At 38.0% G+C, this 16,453-nt stretch overlaps 1 protein-coding gene across 2 annotated transcripts in view; it reads right to left on the minus strand.

Annotated features, from left to right (window-relative positions):
- The window catches only part of THRAP3 (thyroid hormone receptor associated protein 3), a 61,096-nt gene that overhangs the window by 26,868 nt on the left and 17,775 nt on the right, over positions 1-16,453 (minus strand). For both annotated transcript variants that reach the window (XM_004371937.2, XM_023727235.1), the window contains exon 2: positions 7,684-7,791. The gene's annotated coding sequence lies outside the window, so the exon portion shown is untranslated. The remainder of the gene's footprint in view (positions 1-7,683; positions 7,792-16,453) is intronic.

Here is a 16,453-nt window from a genome sequence, read left to right on the forward strand (position 1 = left end):
TTAAAAAAAAAAAAAAAACAATGCAATCTACCTGAAAATAGATATCAACTGTCCAGCAACTTGGACACTTACCTTCTGACTACTTAAACTTATCATCTGCTTCCAGGGCAACCTGCCTATACCAAATTCAGGCAGCACCAACCTCACTTGGGAAAGATGAGCTCCCAGAGAAAGTCAGGACTCAGAGCCGCGGCAGTGCTTGGGAAACTTGCATCCAGCACAGAGTCCACAAGAGGTCACCTGTCCTTCCTGCTTTTCAGTGAGTGAATTACTTTCTTGTCCTGCTGACATGGCAAACTCCACCCTTTCCATTTTTCACTTTTTAAAGGAACAGGACCACATTACTTCTCAGTAACTTAAAAGGGTTAAGAAAATGTCAGTAAGATATGTATTTCCCATAAGGGCACAGAATATAGCATGCAGAGGGGCAATAACTATTTCAAAGCTGATTTCCACACAGGAATCAATGTTTCATAAGGCTTTTTTCTTTATTTTTAACACCGGAGAAAATATTTATTAAATAATAATTTAAGATCGTAATGTCAAAACTTTGCTAGGAATCACCTTTAGTCATTCTTACAGTCAAGCAGCTATCTTTCTCCTCAACCAGAAATTAAAAACATATGGAACTCTACGACAGTTGGAATATTGTATGTATTCACAGAAAGCAGAATACTCAGTTTAATCAATCAAAGCTTGAAAATTCTGAAAAACACACACGAATAATAAACTTAGGTCTCAAGTCATCTTGAAAAAGGTTAGTAAACTGTAGAAATAAAATGTATGCAAAAATGTTTATAAGTACTGTATCTCCTAGAAGCATTCTAGAGGAAAGGAAGCATGGAGACTGGCGAGCCAAACTTTATCTGCTGGCACCCTGTGCCATAAGCATACAATTTATTAACGTCACAGCAAAAGGAAGTGACTTGGAATGAGAGAGGAATTTTTTTTAATTTTCCCATACAAAAATTTATACAGTTATGTGACCCTAATTGCTCTCCCCATACTGTGACAGCACACTCCTCCTTTCCGCCAGATTCCCTGTGTCCATTCAACCAGCTCCTAACCCTATCTGCCCTTCCATCTCACCTCCAGACAGAAGCTGCTCGTTTAGTCTCTTCTATCTACTTGAGCCAAGAAGCACACTCCTCGTGAGCATCACTTTACACCCCATAGTCCAGTCCAATCCCTGTCTGAAGAGTTGGCCTCGGAAACTGTCTTAGCTCTGGGCTGATAGAGAATCCAAGGGCCATGCTTTCCGGGGTTCCTCCAGTCTCAGTCAGACCATCAAGTCTGGTCTTCTTACCAGTATTTGAGTTCTGCACCCCACCCTTCTCCGGCTCCATCCGGGACACTCTGTTGTGTTCCCTGTCAGGGCAGTCATTAGTGGTAGCCAGGCACCATCTAGTTCTTCTGGTCTCAGGCTGATGAAGTCTCTATGTGGCCCTTTCTGTCTTTTGGGCTAATACTTTCCTTGTGTCTTTGGAGAGAGGAATTCTGGGGGACCTTAAGAAGGTAATCATCTCTATGGACTTTGGTTTATTCATCTATTAAATGTAGATAATAATACTGGACATATTACTTTACTTCTAAGGGTTCCTAGATAAGGAACTGGGAGGGGTGGTCAGTTGGGCTTTATAAACACGGACAGGACACTGCACTAAGAGGCACTTACTGGAAAGTAAACACAATTTTTAAGTAGGTTTGCTTTCTCATTAAAGCAAGCTTCACAATTTCTGCACTTCATAGTTACTTTAGTAAGACTGGTATAAGTATAATCTCCAAAAACACCTGGTCCAGCAAGTACCAAGAACATTTACCCGTTCATTCAATCAGTACTCACTGAGCATTTACTCTGTGACAGGCACTATGCTATTTGTAGTGAACAAGAAGGACAAGTTCTCTGTCCTGTTGTCAATTACAGGTACAAAAAAATTTTTTTAGTATCTTTTCAGGCTCATAATGAGACTTTGGAGGTTTTCTTTTGCTCTGGCGAACAGTAAAGAAAGTACCAGACTAATGTCAAAAAGAAGGGGAGATCGTTTTTCTTACGTGTTAAAATTAGTTTAAACATTTAAGTTGACAAATGAATCATACTAATGTAAGATGTTGATAATAGGGGAAATTGGGTGTGGGGTATATAAGAACTCTTTATACTGTCTTCACAATTTTTCTGTAAATCAAAAACAAGTTTAAAAAAAAAAACTGCAGGGGTAACAGTGCCTATAGTTCATAGTGATGAAGACCAAAGGACAAAGACCACTGGGAAATCCCTGCTTGATGGAAAGGGAACCTATAACTCCAACACACAATAAGAACTGAGCTGGGACTAGAATACAGCTTTCATTCAGTGTTTTCCATAATGTTACATTTCATGATGGGCATATAAAGGTAGGTGTTTCTATTAAGTGAAGGAATCTGCTGAAGCATGTTATCAATCTACAATGTCCTGTCCCAAATGGGCGGATCCCTTGAGTGTCACTTTATAACGCCACGCCAGGTTCTGCAGTAAGTAGTGGCTTTAGCAGCAAAACGGAATTCTGGCTCCGCCACCCATCAGCTGGATGATATACTTACTCTGTCTTCTGATTTGTAGAATGGAAATAATGTGATTACCTCATAACAACGCCACGGGAATTAAAGAAGACATACAGGTAGAGTGTTTGGCATACAGCTAGTGAATTTACACCTTAAGCTATGCTTAGCTACAGTCCCACAGTGCGAAAGGGAGATATCTGGGAACTTCCCTGGGAGCAAACAGATTTTACCAATGAGTCTATTTCCTTACTATCTACCTGCCTATAAATATAAATAATCAAGTTATCCTTCTATGAAGTGCAATCAAGTATCTTCTACCTTTACTAGCTAAACTGGCATGTGTTGAACTGAAGAGTGCACGAGAAACAGAAGAAAAGATCAGTCTATATTCTCCAGGTCATGACCTCCCGGAAAACAAATCCCTTTGTTAAGATGTTGGCAGAGATGTTGGTAAACTGGGGGGCCATTTGGAACTTTTTCATCACAATATCCCCAGTGTATGTAATTTGTTGTATATCCTCTTGAAAATTTACTCAATGGGTGTCTATTAGAAAATTTACTCCATGGGTGTCTATTAGGCTCAGAATCATCTATGCAACTGATCTTTCACCATTAGAGAAACAGAACGAAGAGCATAGTAAGCAGCTTAAAGAAACTTCATTTTACCCCAGAGTCTCCTCTCCTATATCCCCAGGGGAGGGTAACTGCAATTATAGTTCCCATTTTAAATAGGTTCACGTTACCACTGGGGAATATTTTCTTCTCATTTTTTAGAAGAACTCTCAGCTTTTCTAACTTAATAAAGACAATAAATGGCATAAGTTAACTAACAGCCTATGGCCTCCTTCTAGCTCTCATTAAGGAAAATCTTTTTTTTTAAACTAAATCAAGCAGCCACTGTGACATTTAATTATTTATTTAAAAAATGGAATTATTACTACTGAGACCTTGGGCTGAACAAGTGGTACATACTACAATCACCTACAGAGCTTTTAAAAAAGGGTCCATCCAATAAGATTCTGATTCAGGAAGTCTGGAAAGGGGTTCACTGGGCTATGAACATTGCAAAGATTCCAAGGATTAGGTCTGTGGTCCCTCTTCTTCAAGTCAACAGTGTACCATTGATACATATGCATCTGCTGTTTGCATAGAGTTCTACATAAAGCATGTTTATAACTATATTAGAAGAAATAAGTTATTTGACATCTTTTATAGACATTGGTCAAACCATTTTCCTAAAACAAGTCTATCATAAAACAATTCTGAGAGAAAAAAATGCGTGTGTATAGGCAAAGTGGGGAATCACCCTGCGGAAAGAAATTTGGCCTTTGTTCTCAGTTCTTTGTAGCTGGAACACACTTGAGGCTAATGAGCAGGGGCTGACCAGAACGAAAGGGACCATGTGGGGGCCCAATGCTGACTAAGCCTAGGAGGCATGATATAATATATGACAGCCATGTGGGGAGGCCGATAAAAGCCCTGAGCCTTAAGGCTCAGATGAGCTTTCTGGTTGGTGACCATGCACAGGACAGGTGCATATGTCCCTCTTTGGGACCCCTACCAGGCCTCACCCTGTGTGTCCCTTCATTTGAATCCTTTTTAGTTATAATACATCTGTAAGTATGGTATACTCTCAGGATTCTGTGAGTCATTCCACTGAATTATCAAACCTACAGGGGCAGTGAGAGCCAGCAGGGGCTGGCATCTGCTGATTTGGCAATCTGAAGGACTGTGTCATTTTAACTTGTGAGCTCTGACCTAGTTCCAGGTGGCAAGGGTTGGAAAGAGTGTGCTGCATGAGCAGCTGGAGACAAGGATGGAGAAGTGAGAAGGTGAGGACTGGATCCATCCCCACACATTGGACATCGGATTCATGTGGACCTATGTGGATCTTTACCACATAGTTGGCAATAAAGGTGAGATTAGCTCACTTTGCCTTTACTTAGGGCAGTATATAAATTTATTTTATTATATGTTAATCACTGCTTTAAATTATGTATGGCCTAGGGCAGGGTATCATCCCATAAATATATGAATATTAGTTTATCTATTCCTTCAGAAGTAAAGGCTCTTATAGCTGTACTGTCCAATACAGTAGTCACATTTCAAATGCTTAGTATACATCTTTAAAATATGTCACTAGCTTCCTATGTCTGTGCCTTTCTAGTATTTATTTTCTAATGTCCAATTTTTAACTCTCTTGAACAAGAACAGTCATATTTCTGTATGGATAAAAATTAACAAGATGAAGATAATCAATTTTATTTTATTTTTTTCCTGGTGAGACTAAAAAGGCTTGCATCACTAAGTATTTAAAGGTGATATAAAGCTACCATAATTAAAACATTAAGTACTGGCACAAGATTTAGACAGATAGATATGGATCAAAATACAAAGTCAAGAAATATACCTATAAAGGTAGCTTTTCAAATCAGTGGAAAAAAAAAGGATAAATCAGTAACTGGGACAACTGATTAACTACTTGGTATAAAACTTAGATCTCTACTTCTCACCATAAACAAAAATAAAATTCCAGACGTGTTAAAGAAATGTTAAAAAAAAAACCATTAAAAGAAAAATTAGTACCCCAAAATTGGTACCGGACATCCTGAAGTCACTCTTGAGGTTCACTCTTCAGCCAAAGATTAGACAGCCCCATAAAACAAAACGAGACTAAATGGGCACACCAACCCAGGGGCAAGGATGAGAAAGCAGGAGGGGACAGGAAAGCTGGTAACTGGGAACCCAATGTCAAGAAGGGGAGACTGCTGACATGTCGTGGGGTTGGCAACCAATGTCACAAAACAATATGTGTATTAATTGTTTAATGAGAAACTAATTTGCTCTGTGAACCTTCATATAAAGCACAATAAAAAAAGAAAACAATAGTTGACTATTTGATAGGCCTAAGACTATCGAAAACATCACTAATTTCCTCAGAGATAAAAGATGTTGTATCCATTATAAAAGGTTAGAAACAACAATAACAACAACCACTGAATAACAGCCAGACACTGGTCTGAGACTTAACATATTAATTCATTTAACTTACAACAATACTATGAGGTAGGTTCTATTTATTATTGTTTCCATTTTGTGTATGAGGAAACGATCCACAATCTTAAATACTATGCTATTTCACCTCTCTGCTTCAAACAGCAAAAAGGAGCTCTTGGAAATGAAAACTGTAAGAGCACAAATGGAAACAAACAACAATACAAGCTTGTAAAACACAACCAAGGAGATCTCCCAGAAAGTAGAAAAACACAAAAATGGAAATAGGAGAAAAAAAGATAAAATGACAGAATAGATCTACAGGAGCCAACCTTCAAATAATAATCCTACAGAAAGAGTAGAGAAAAATCAAAGACATAATTCTAGAAAATTTTCCAGAACTGAAGGACATAAGTTCCAATTCAACAGAGTGGCTGAAAAAACCACATCAACATCATAATGAAATTTCAGAACACTGGGGATAAAGAAGTTTAAAAATTTCAGAGGCTACATACAAATTACATGCAAAAGCAATGCACAGCTCACCAACAGTGGAAGACAAAAGACAACAAAGCAGTATCTTCAAAATTCTGAAGGAAAATTATTTCCAAACCAGAATTGTATACCCAGCCAAAACTACCAATAAATATGCGGGTAGAATAAAAGCATTTTTAGCCATGCACTGTCTAAAAAATTTACCTCTTATACACTCTTCTCTCAGGAAGCTACCGGAAATGCTCTCCAAAGCAAAGGATTAAACAAGAAAGAAAAAGATGAAAGAAAGAAAGAGAGAGACATGGGAAAAGTAATAGAATCTAGTATAAAAGAGGTAGGAAATATCACCAGGCCAATGATGCTGGGATAGCAAATATGACAGCTATATGTAGCACAGGTTTAGAATGGAACGTACCAGAAGGCATCTCCAAGAAGATAAAACTTATGTTATAGCTGAGATGCTGAAATGTAATGAGGAAGATTTACACTTCTGGGTAAAGTCTGGGGAGGAATTACTGATAAAAACACAGAAAGCTAAGCAAAACAGACAAAAAATATGTAAGAGAGAAAAAAAAAGTTGTGCAAAAAAGGAAAAGTAACTATAGCATGCAAAATGATTAGGCTCTGAATAAGCTATACATAATCATAATATCGTCAACAATGAATACTGTTCTAACCAAAATTATATTATAACCAAAGTAACAATAAACTTGAGTGTGTGAGGTAGTTGGGGAAGTCTATCACAAACCCCACTACCCAACAAAGGAAGTTAATAGATAATACCAAAAAGAGTGGAAAATCAATAAGCAGTAATATGTGCATATAGAAAGGTATGGTAATAACAAAAGAAACAGCCAAAGAGTTGAAAATAATTGCTTCTAGGGAGTGGGAACAAAGATGGGGAAGGACTGCTGTTTTTTCATAAAAAGCCCAGTGGAGTAGCTGTCTCATATAATGTCTACATAGTTTTTTTGCACATGTATTAAGAAAAACTAAAACTAAACAGTACAAATAAATATATAAAATGCTTTCTAAAGTTAAGAAAAGAGAATGTAGTATGGGGAAGAAATCAAATGTACACAAGTTTTTTTTCATGTCATAGAAATCTGACAGGGAAAAAAGGGGGAAAAGACTAAGTCTACCAAAAAAGGATTAAATAAATTATATGGCACATCCATATGATGAAATGTCATGCAGGCATTAAAAAATGCAAATCAGGAAAATATATCGCACCTTATTAACAAAAACCAGGTAACAAAAAAGTACAACCTCAATTTTGATTAAACACATATACATATCCAGGTAACATACGTATTAAAAGACTGTTAACCAAAATATTAACAGTGATTATACAACATGTATGTCAAGTTTATGGATGATCTTTTTCAGTATTTCCAAATGAATACACATGTGTTATTAAAGAACTCAAAAGTTAGTTTCAAAAATAAACTGCTGATTCTACAATTTGGAAGTGTATCAGAGAGCAAAGCTACTTTATTAACTGGTTTCAGTTTGTTACACTGAAAAACAAATACTGCTTAATTAATAAGTAGCCAGAACTTCCATTATGAATCCTCTGAATAATCAATTTTTAACATAAAGACTGATTTTACACATCAGTGAAGATATTAGTTCCTCTTACCCCCATGCACTTACCTTAATTTGAACAATGATACAACTTGCACTGGATCCCAAGCAGACACTACCTCAAAAAACACTGGCAGTGCCACTGGCTTCTCCAATTTACAAAGTCAGGTTACAATCCTGGAATGAGAGGAAATAAGCACTGATAAAACAGCTACCCACACCTTGCAGATTGCAACGTTGATATTTGAAATTTATAAGCAAAAACTCTATTTCAGCTGTCAATTTCAAGAGTACACTTGTCTGACAGGTGTGTGTCTGTCTAATTTTCATCCACTCAACCTCCTACAATAAGGTTAGAGGGTGGAAAGCTAAAACTTTTCATCTTGTAACCTGATTCTTCCACTGGTAATATTTCAGGTGCCAGGGTCTGCATTATGCAAGACTAATTCACACACTCCAGAACTCAACCTGGAGAAATTCACAGGAACTAGCTGTTTGAAAGGAAAGAAAAATGTAACTGAGATATGTGCAGCTAATTTTTTTTAGTAGACTTTGTGTCTTTACAGCAGTTTTAGCTTTACAGAAAAATTGTGCAGAAAGTACAGGGAGTTCTGACATGCCCCTGCTCCCCTGCACATCATTTCTTGCAGAGCTAAATTTAACAAATACATTTCAAGTTAAAATACTACCCCCATCCCCACCCTAGAAAACACACAAAAATAACTTTAGCCTCAGTTGTCTAAATATTTCCAGATCTAAACATTAGTAACATGGCCATACATCAAAATAGTGTCATCGAAAACAAAGTTCCAAGATCAACGAGCTCATGTATGAAGTTAATATCCTCACTTCTAGCTTATTAAAGCTGTATCGTTCATTCATATTACTATACAGGTAGGAAGGCACCCAAGATCCAAATAATCTAAGATACACTCTCTAACTTACTCGGCATTCACTCAATCAATATTTACTGAAAGCCTGTATGTGCCCAGCACCAGGAAAAACCTCTAAGTCTCAGAGTCTAGGAGCAGACAATATACTCAATTTTTGTTTTCTACTACTACTAAGTTTACTATGTAATATAATACAACACTATCTTAGTTACTGGCGTGTGGAGGTAACAAATCTCCCTTTTCATGTTCCTCAGGTATCTCACATTGGGCAAATCAGGACTACCTAGTTTACAAACATACGGGAAACTTTCTGTTTGGACTTCATCAATCCAGTCTGTAGCATGCATGCCCTTTGAGTCTCAAGGGACACCTTTCCTGATTCTCCTGAGTCAATCTCTGGAGCTGGTTCACTTTCCACCCTGGAGATCTGAATGACCTCAGCAGATGCTGAGTGCCTCAGGTGTGGGCTACCCATCTTAGCTTCCTCTGAAAGCCATGGTTTCCACATAGCTGAACCCTTGCCTATTTATCCAGGAAGGAAAGGAACTGATTTCCTTAAGTTATGGTCTCTGAACCCTTTGTACATGCAGAACCCTCAGCCTAGAATGCCTCTTCCCCTCTCACCAAACTCCTACTCATTTTCTGGAAGGTTCTCCTCCCCAACCAAGCTTTCCCTGGTTCTCCAACACTGGGTTAGGTACTGCTTCTTTTTGTTAGCTGGACACATCTTTCCTTACATTCATCTCATTATATCTGTTTATATGTCAAATTCTTCACTGGGCTGTGAACTCTTTCTATACCTAACAGTGATATGTTTTTGCTGATTTAATACCTAAGCAACACACTCTTGACCTATACCAAAGACAATCAGATAATCAACACTACAAAGAGCCTACTCACAAAAATACTAATAGGATTGAACTGTAATTCAGATGAAATTAGTATTCAGTCAGACCCTTTACCAAATTAATGAAAATATTGTTGATACGTATTTACTCAGTTGATAAATAGTAAATATATATATATATATAGTACTTTCAAAAACTCATTCTTTCAAAATACTTTTGCATATATTCTTGTAGTTTATTCGTGTAACTCATCCTAGGTTACATCAGCCAAAATTCCTTTCCAAGGTCTCATAACTCCAGAGGACCAGGGACTCACATCCGTCTGCTTGCCCAGTGAGGGAAATCGCAATGACTGCTACAAGACTGAGAACTGGTCTTACTGTACAATTCCACCCAGATGGCAAATACACGAACATCTCTTTCATTTTCTTACCCCATTACGTTTCTTTCCTACTAATTAACCTCTTCTCGGATACTGGCAAGAATTTTATCATTCCAACAAGTCTTCAAGTTTTCACTGTTGTGATGGGCAGAGAAGCCAGCCTGAGACTTTGACCCATCATTATCCTGTAACTGTAAGGAGACACCTGAAGCCCTGCCACCACAGGTTTTACTCCCCTCCACCCTCTCTACCAGCTTGTCCTGCCTTTGTCATCTGGTAAACCATCAGGCGTTCTTTACAGCCTATATCTCCTGAACCTCCCTTGGATGGATGCCAAAGTATTACCAAGGACACCCTGGCATTACCAACAATATACCTTTTCCCTTCTACGTATTACTAATCGTTCATTTATTCAACAAAACATTTACTGAGTTGAAACTGACTCGACAGCAATGGGTTTGGTTTGGTTTATTATATGCCAGGCAGCATTCTAGGCACTGGAGATTCACCAGTTAAAAAGTCCTTTCCTTTCCAGAGCTTACATTTTACAGAGTGGAGAGAAGGGGAATGGGGGTATAAGAGTTACAATTTTATATAAAGCCATCAGGGAAGGCTTCTCTCCCAAGACATTTGAGCAGAGATTTGAAGAGAAAGAGCATGCTGTGCATGTATCTGAGAGTAGCTAGATCCAAGCAGAGGGAACAGCAAGTGCAAAGACCCTGGGGAGGGAATATGCTTGGCTTGTCTGAGGAACTGAGCAAAAAACAGAGTGGATGCAAAGCAAAAATTTCCAAGGGAGCAGTTGATAGATCAGGTCAGAGATGTGAGTTAATGGACAGGGACTTGCAGGCCATTGTAAGAACTTCGCTTTTACTCTGGGTAATATGAGCAGTCACTGGAGTGTTCTGAACAAAGGAATAACACGATCATAATTATGTGTTCACAGGATCATTCTGGCTGCTGAGTGGGGAACAGACTTCAACGGGGCCAGGACAGAGCAATTGGTAGATATTGCCTACAATAATCCAGCAAAAGGACAAGAGCAGCTCAGACCAGAGTGGTAGCTCAGAACATGCCCACCTTCCAAACAACTGTTGTTAGGTGCCACTGAGTCAATTCCGATTCATAGTGACCCCATGTGACAGAGTATTCCAGGCTGTAATCTTTACGGGAGCAAATCACCAGGTCTTTCTCCCGCAGAGCTGCTAGGTGGGTTCAAATCGGCAAGCTTTTGGTTAGCAGCAGAGCACTTAACAATTTGTGCCACCAAAGCTCCTGTTTTATACACTACTAGACCTTAAACAACAATATATAGTTCCTCAAAGGGTGAACACTAATATTCTAAAATCATATAGCATTTGTATCTTCTGTGGTTAAACAAGACTGAATTTTTTTTTATCTCACTGCAGGCACCGCTGACAATCTCTTATTGAGAGATACAAAACATACGGTGAAACGCAAGGGTGACCTTACCCACATCTGTGAACCCAAGGTCAAAGATAGTCTTTTAAACCACCAGGACAAAACTTGTTCATATAACACTTGGAGGACCAATGTGTTCTGGCTTCAAAAGCATGCTACCTACCAATGAAAGTGGACAAATGAGGACAGCATCTTCTATTCATGTTAACTCAAAGTAGCCAATAAATAATAAAATTTCATCTTAGCTGCTCCCCCACTGGAAAAAGCACTACGAATTGATAAGATTATGATGAAAGAACAATTGAAGAAATAAACCTTTAGTGTTCTACCACAGAAAACAGTGCAACGTCTGTTCCAAGTAGTTTCCATGGCATCAGCAGCAACCTATACTGAATCTAAGACTGGTGAAATTACTACAAATGATTATGGAGAGAAAGATGCCTACTTCAAAATGGGTCACGTATACAGGGCCTTCCACACTGAGGGCCAGCACACAGGCCAAATCCAGACCACTACCTGTTTTTGTACAGCCTACCAGTTAAGAATGGTTTTAACATCTTTAAATGGTTTGAGGGGAGGGAGAGAATCAAAAGAATAATATTTCATGACATGTGGAAACTGAAATTCAAATACCAGCATTCACAAATAGCTTTATTGAAATACAGCATCCTCATTCACTTACATGACTACTTTCACACTATAAGAGCAGAGGTGAGCAGCTGCAACAGGGACCGTATGCAGCGATCACTTTGCACAGCTGCTCAACACACTACAAGCTGCAGCAACACAGTTATAACGCAAAAGCATTTGAGTGCCGTGCACACTGCCATACCACATTTTATTAGTATTTTTTAAACTACCTGTGCATACCTGTCATGTCAAAACAAGAAAAGAAAAAAGTGGACTTTGAATATTACCCATAGTCACAGTGAATGTGGATTATTTTTTGTTATGAAACCAGATGGCAAAGTGTTGTGTTTATTATGAAATGACATCACAGCTGTGCCAAGAATACAATATATGTTGACACTGCCAAACTAAGCACTCATCACATTACTCCCAACTCACAAGAAAACAACTGTCAGAAAAACTAGAAAATTTAAAACACAATCTCGTCACAGCAGAAATTCTTTCCAAAAATAAAAACAAGGCAAAAACCAAGGTAAGTTTCTGAGTGGCTCATTTGTTAGCAAAGCAAGGAAAGCCAATTTACTGATGGTGAGTTAATTAAATCATGTTTGACTGCAGTAGCTAAAGACAGGTGTCCAGAAAAAATAAACTTAAGACTATTAGCCTTTCAGCAAGAACAACTGCTGGCAATAACTGAGGACAATGGAAGCAGTATCAATAGTCAATTTAAAAAAAAACCAGGCAGGTGGGGGAAAAAGGTACTGACCTAAGTCACTACTGAAATGAATGTGTCCAGAAGACTAAAGATGAAAGAACTGCACATAAGCACTGTACTCTAGTTGGTAAAGTTGTTTCCCATGGGGATACAGGTTAACATTTCTGAAACCACTAGAATATATGTATAGTGGAATTAGCAATTAAGTAAATGATTGGCAGATGATAGGAGCAAGGTTTCTTACTGCTGAAATGGGAGGTTATAGACAAGCAAAAAGGGAAAGCTAGAAAAATACATGTGGTACTAGAGTAGTAAACACAGTATGAACTCATTCGTTTAGCTTAATATAGAGATGGGTAGTACAGAAATTTACTCTTGTAGACTTCAATCATCAGTTTTGCCGTTTTCCTGATTTGCCCTACCACATAGCAGTGCGATGGCTTAGCAGTGGTAAAGTTTTATTGTGATTTTCTGAGGTCCATGTTGAGACTGTTAATTTTCTGAACAAGAAGAACCATTATTATCACTATTATTGAACACTGAATGGCTCTGGAAGCTAGCTTTTGCTGCACATGTGATGTTTCTTAATGAATCCAACCTAAAATCATAAGGCAAAACAGCACTTATATCAGAAACTTATAATGTGGGAAATTAATTTGAATATTGTGTTTGAATCGAAAATAATGTCAAACTACTTTCTTCATTTCCCACACTGTCAAAAATTAAAACAAGAAGCAAGATTTCCGTTTCCACACAAACAGGAAGTAAAATGTATTTTCTGGGCTCAAACTACATTTCCAGCATTTTTTCTACCTCAATGCAAACACAAAGGAAATCTCCATATTTCAAAATCTATTTACTGTGCAACAAGGAGTTTCCACCTAACTTCCAATTGGAAGTGATTAATCTTCAATGTAATGGCATGCTAAAGGGCAAATATCGAGAAAAGAATCTAACAGAATTCTATAAATGCCTTCCAAGTGATGAATATGCTCCATTAAAATCATATGCTCATGGATTAATATTAGTAGTTGGCAGTATCTCTCTGTGTGAAAGACATTTTCAAAGGTGAAACACGTAAAATCTCACTACAGAACAGCATTAACAGATGAACACTTGCAAGTGACTCTGATATGGAACACTAACTTTGAACCCCATTTAAGTGAAATGTTATCTCCCTAAAAAATAATTCTATTCTTCTCACTAACAGACCTGTATTACAAAAATTGTATTTGATTATTATACTTTGAATTCTGCCAAAAAATTTCTGGAAATTTGCTTTCTCTCGTTTTATATATATATGTATAATATATGTATACATGTATATGTACATATATGTGTGTGTGTATATATATATGTGTGTGTATATATATCTGATATAACTGCAAGCCTTAGTTACTAAGAGAACTGTGTCATCTGTCAAAGTTAGCCTTTTAAAGGTTTACACACAAAATGAAACAATCTTTGATGGTTATGAGGGAGGGGAGAGGTGGTTGGGGAAAAACACTAAATAGACAATAGATTAAGTGGTAACTTTGGTGAAGGGTTAAGACCAGTACACAATACTGGGAAAGCCAGCACAACTTGTTCAGGGTAAGGTCATGGAAGCTCCACGGACAAATCCAAACTCCCTTAGGGACCAAATTACTGGGCCTAGGGCTGTGGGGACCATGGTCTCAGGGAACATCTAGCTCAACTGGCATAACATAGTTTATAAAGAAAATGTTCAACATTCTACTTTGGTGAGGAGCGTCTCGGGTCTTAAAAGCCTGTGAGCAGCCATGTAAGATACTCCACTGGTCTCACCCTTCAGGAGCAAGGGAAAATGAAGAAAACTAAAGACACAAGGGAAAGATCAGGCCAAAGGACTAATGGACCACAACCACCACGGCCTCCACCAGACTGAGTCCAGTACAACTAGATGGTGCCCGGCTACCACCACTGACTGCTCTGACCGGGATCAAAGTAGAGGGTCCCAGACAGAGCTCGAGAAAAATGTAGAACAAAATTCTAACTCACAAAAAAGCACCAGCCTTACTGGCCTGACAGAGACTGGAGAAACCCCGAGAGTATGGTCCCCGGACACTCTTTTCGCTCAGTAATGAAGTCACTCCGGAGGTTCACCTTTTAGCCAAAGATTAGACAGACTCACAGGACAAACAAGACTAAAGGGGCACACCAGCCCGGGTCAAGGACTAGACGGTGGGAAGGGACAGGAAAGCTGTAACAGGGAACCCAAGGTCGAGAAGAGAGAGTACTGACATGTCATGGGGTTGTTAACCAGTGTCATAAAACAATATATGTACTGTTTAATGAGAAGCTAGTTTGTTCTGTAAACCTTCATCTAAAGTACAATAAATAAAAGTCATCACATAGAAAAAAAAAGTTAGCCTTTTAAATAGTTTTTCCTCTAAATGATTCAATTCAGCTGTTTGACTCGTGACATCCCTAATTTAGCAATCTTGTTTTCTATTCCCTGGAAATTTGGTTTTAGAGTACATCAGTATTTTTCTAACTTCTAATGCATAAAGTTACTAAAGATTTAAGCCCTGGCAGAAAGTTACAGGGCCAATTGCGGTGCAAACAGTATGTGCTTGGTTACTAACCAGAAAGTTGGCAGTTTGAACCCACCCAGTGGCACAGTGAAAGAAAGGCCTGAAGATCTGCTTCCATAAAGATTACAGCCAAGAGAACCCTATGGAGCGGCGCTGCTCTGTAACACATGGGATCACCATGAACTGGAATCAACTTGATGGCAATGGGTTTGGTTTTTTTAGTATACAAAGCCCTAAAACAAGTAGGGACTTCAGATTCAAAATACTGATGAATGCTAAAACCAATAATATGGGAAAAATAAAATTAGATCTCTACGTCATACCACAGATAAAAATAAACTCCAAGCAGTCTAAAAAAAATAAACAATAAATAAAACATTAAACGTGAAAAGCTTTAAAACTTTTAGAAGAAAATACAGGCAAATATCTTTACGAATTCAGGAAATGGGAGAATTTAAAAGAAGATACTATGGTACAAACCATGCCAGTAAAGACAGATAAATGTCTACATGCCTTAGAAAATCAAAACAAATTCATATACTAGGATATTATTTGCAATACATACAAACAAAGGATTAAAATCCAAACTCTAGATTCTAGACTCCACATAAAGAACTTCAAATCAACAAAAAAAAAAGGGAAAAATCTGCAATTGTTTAAATGAGTTAAAAGGTTTATTTATTAAACAAATATTTACTGAGCGCCTACTATATGCCATGCGCTGTCTTAGGCACTAGGGATACAACACTGACAAAAAAGAAAGTCTCTGACCTTGTGGTAGGGTGAGACATACAAACAAGTAACTATATATATGGTATTTCAAATAATAATAAATACTAAAAATAAAGTGGGTTAAGGAGACAAACAGGCAAATCACAAAAGAGAAAACCTACATGGCTAATAAACACATGAAAATACATTCATCTTCACTAAAACTCAGAAAAATGCAATTTAACACTACCATGAAATATTTCATACTCATCAGAATGTCAAAAATTTTTATGTCTAACTATCAAGTGTCATTATGATGTATCAGCAACAGAAATGTTTACATACTGCTGCTGGGAGGATAAACTAGTACACTCCCTCTGGAGAACAATGTGACAGTATCTAGTAAAGTTAAAGATATGTATACACTGTGACCCAGCAATTCCACTTTTAAGTATGAGCCCTAGAGAAACTCTCCCACACAGGTAGAAAATACATACAAGAATATTCTCCGAGAATGAAGAAAACAAGATACAAGGACAAGATTAGGCGAAAGGACTAATGGACCACAACTACCACGGCCTCCACCAGACTGAGTCCGGTACAACTAGATGGTGCACGGCTATCACCACTGACTGCTCTGACAGGAATCACAACAGAGGGTCCCGGACAGAGCTGGAGAAAAA

Source organism: Trichechus manatus, unplaced genomic scaffold (assembly GCF_000243295.1).
Source record: "Trichechus manatus latirostris isolate Lorelei unplaced genomic scaffold, TriManLat1.0 scaffold00015, whole genome shotgun sequence".
NCBI classification, from domain to species: Eukaryota; Metazoa; Chordata; class Mammalia; order Sirenia; family Trichechidae; genus Trichechus; species Trichechus manatus.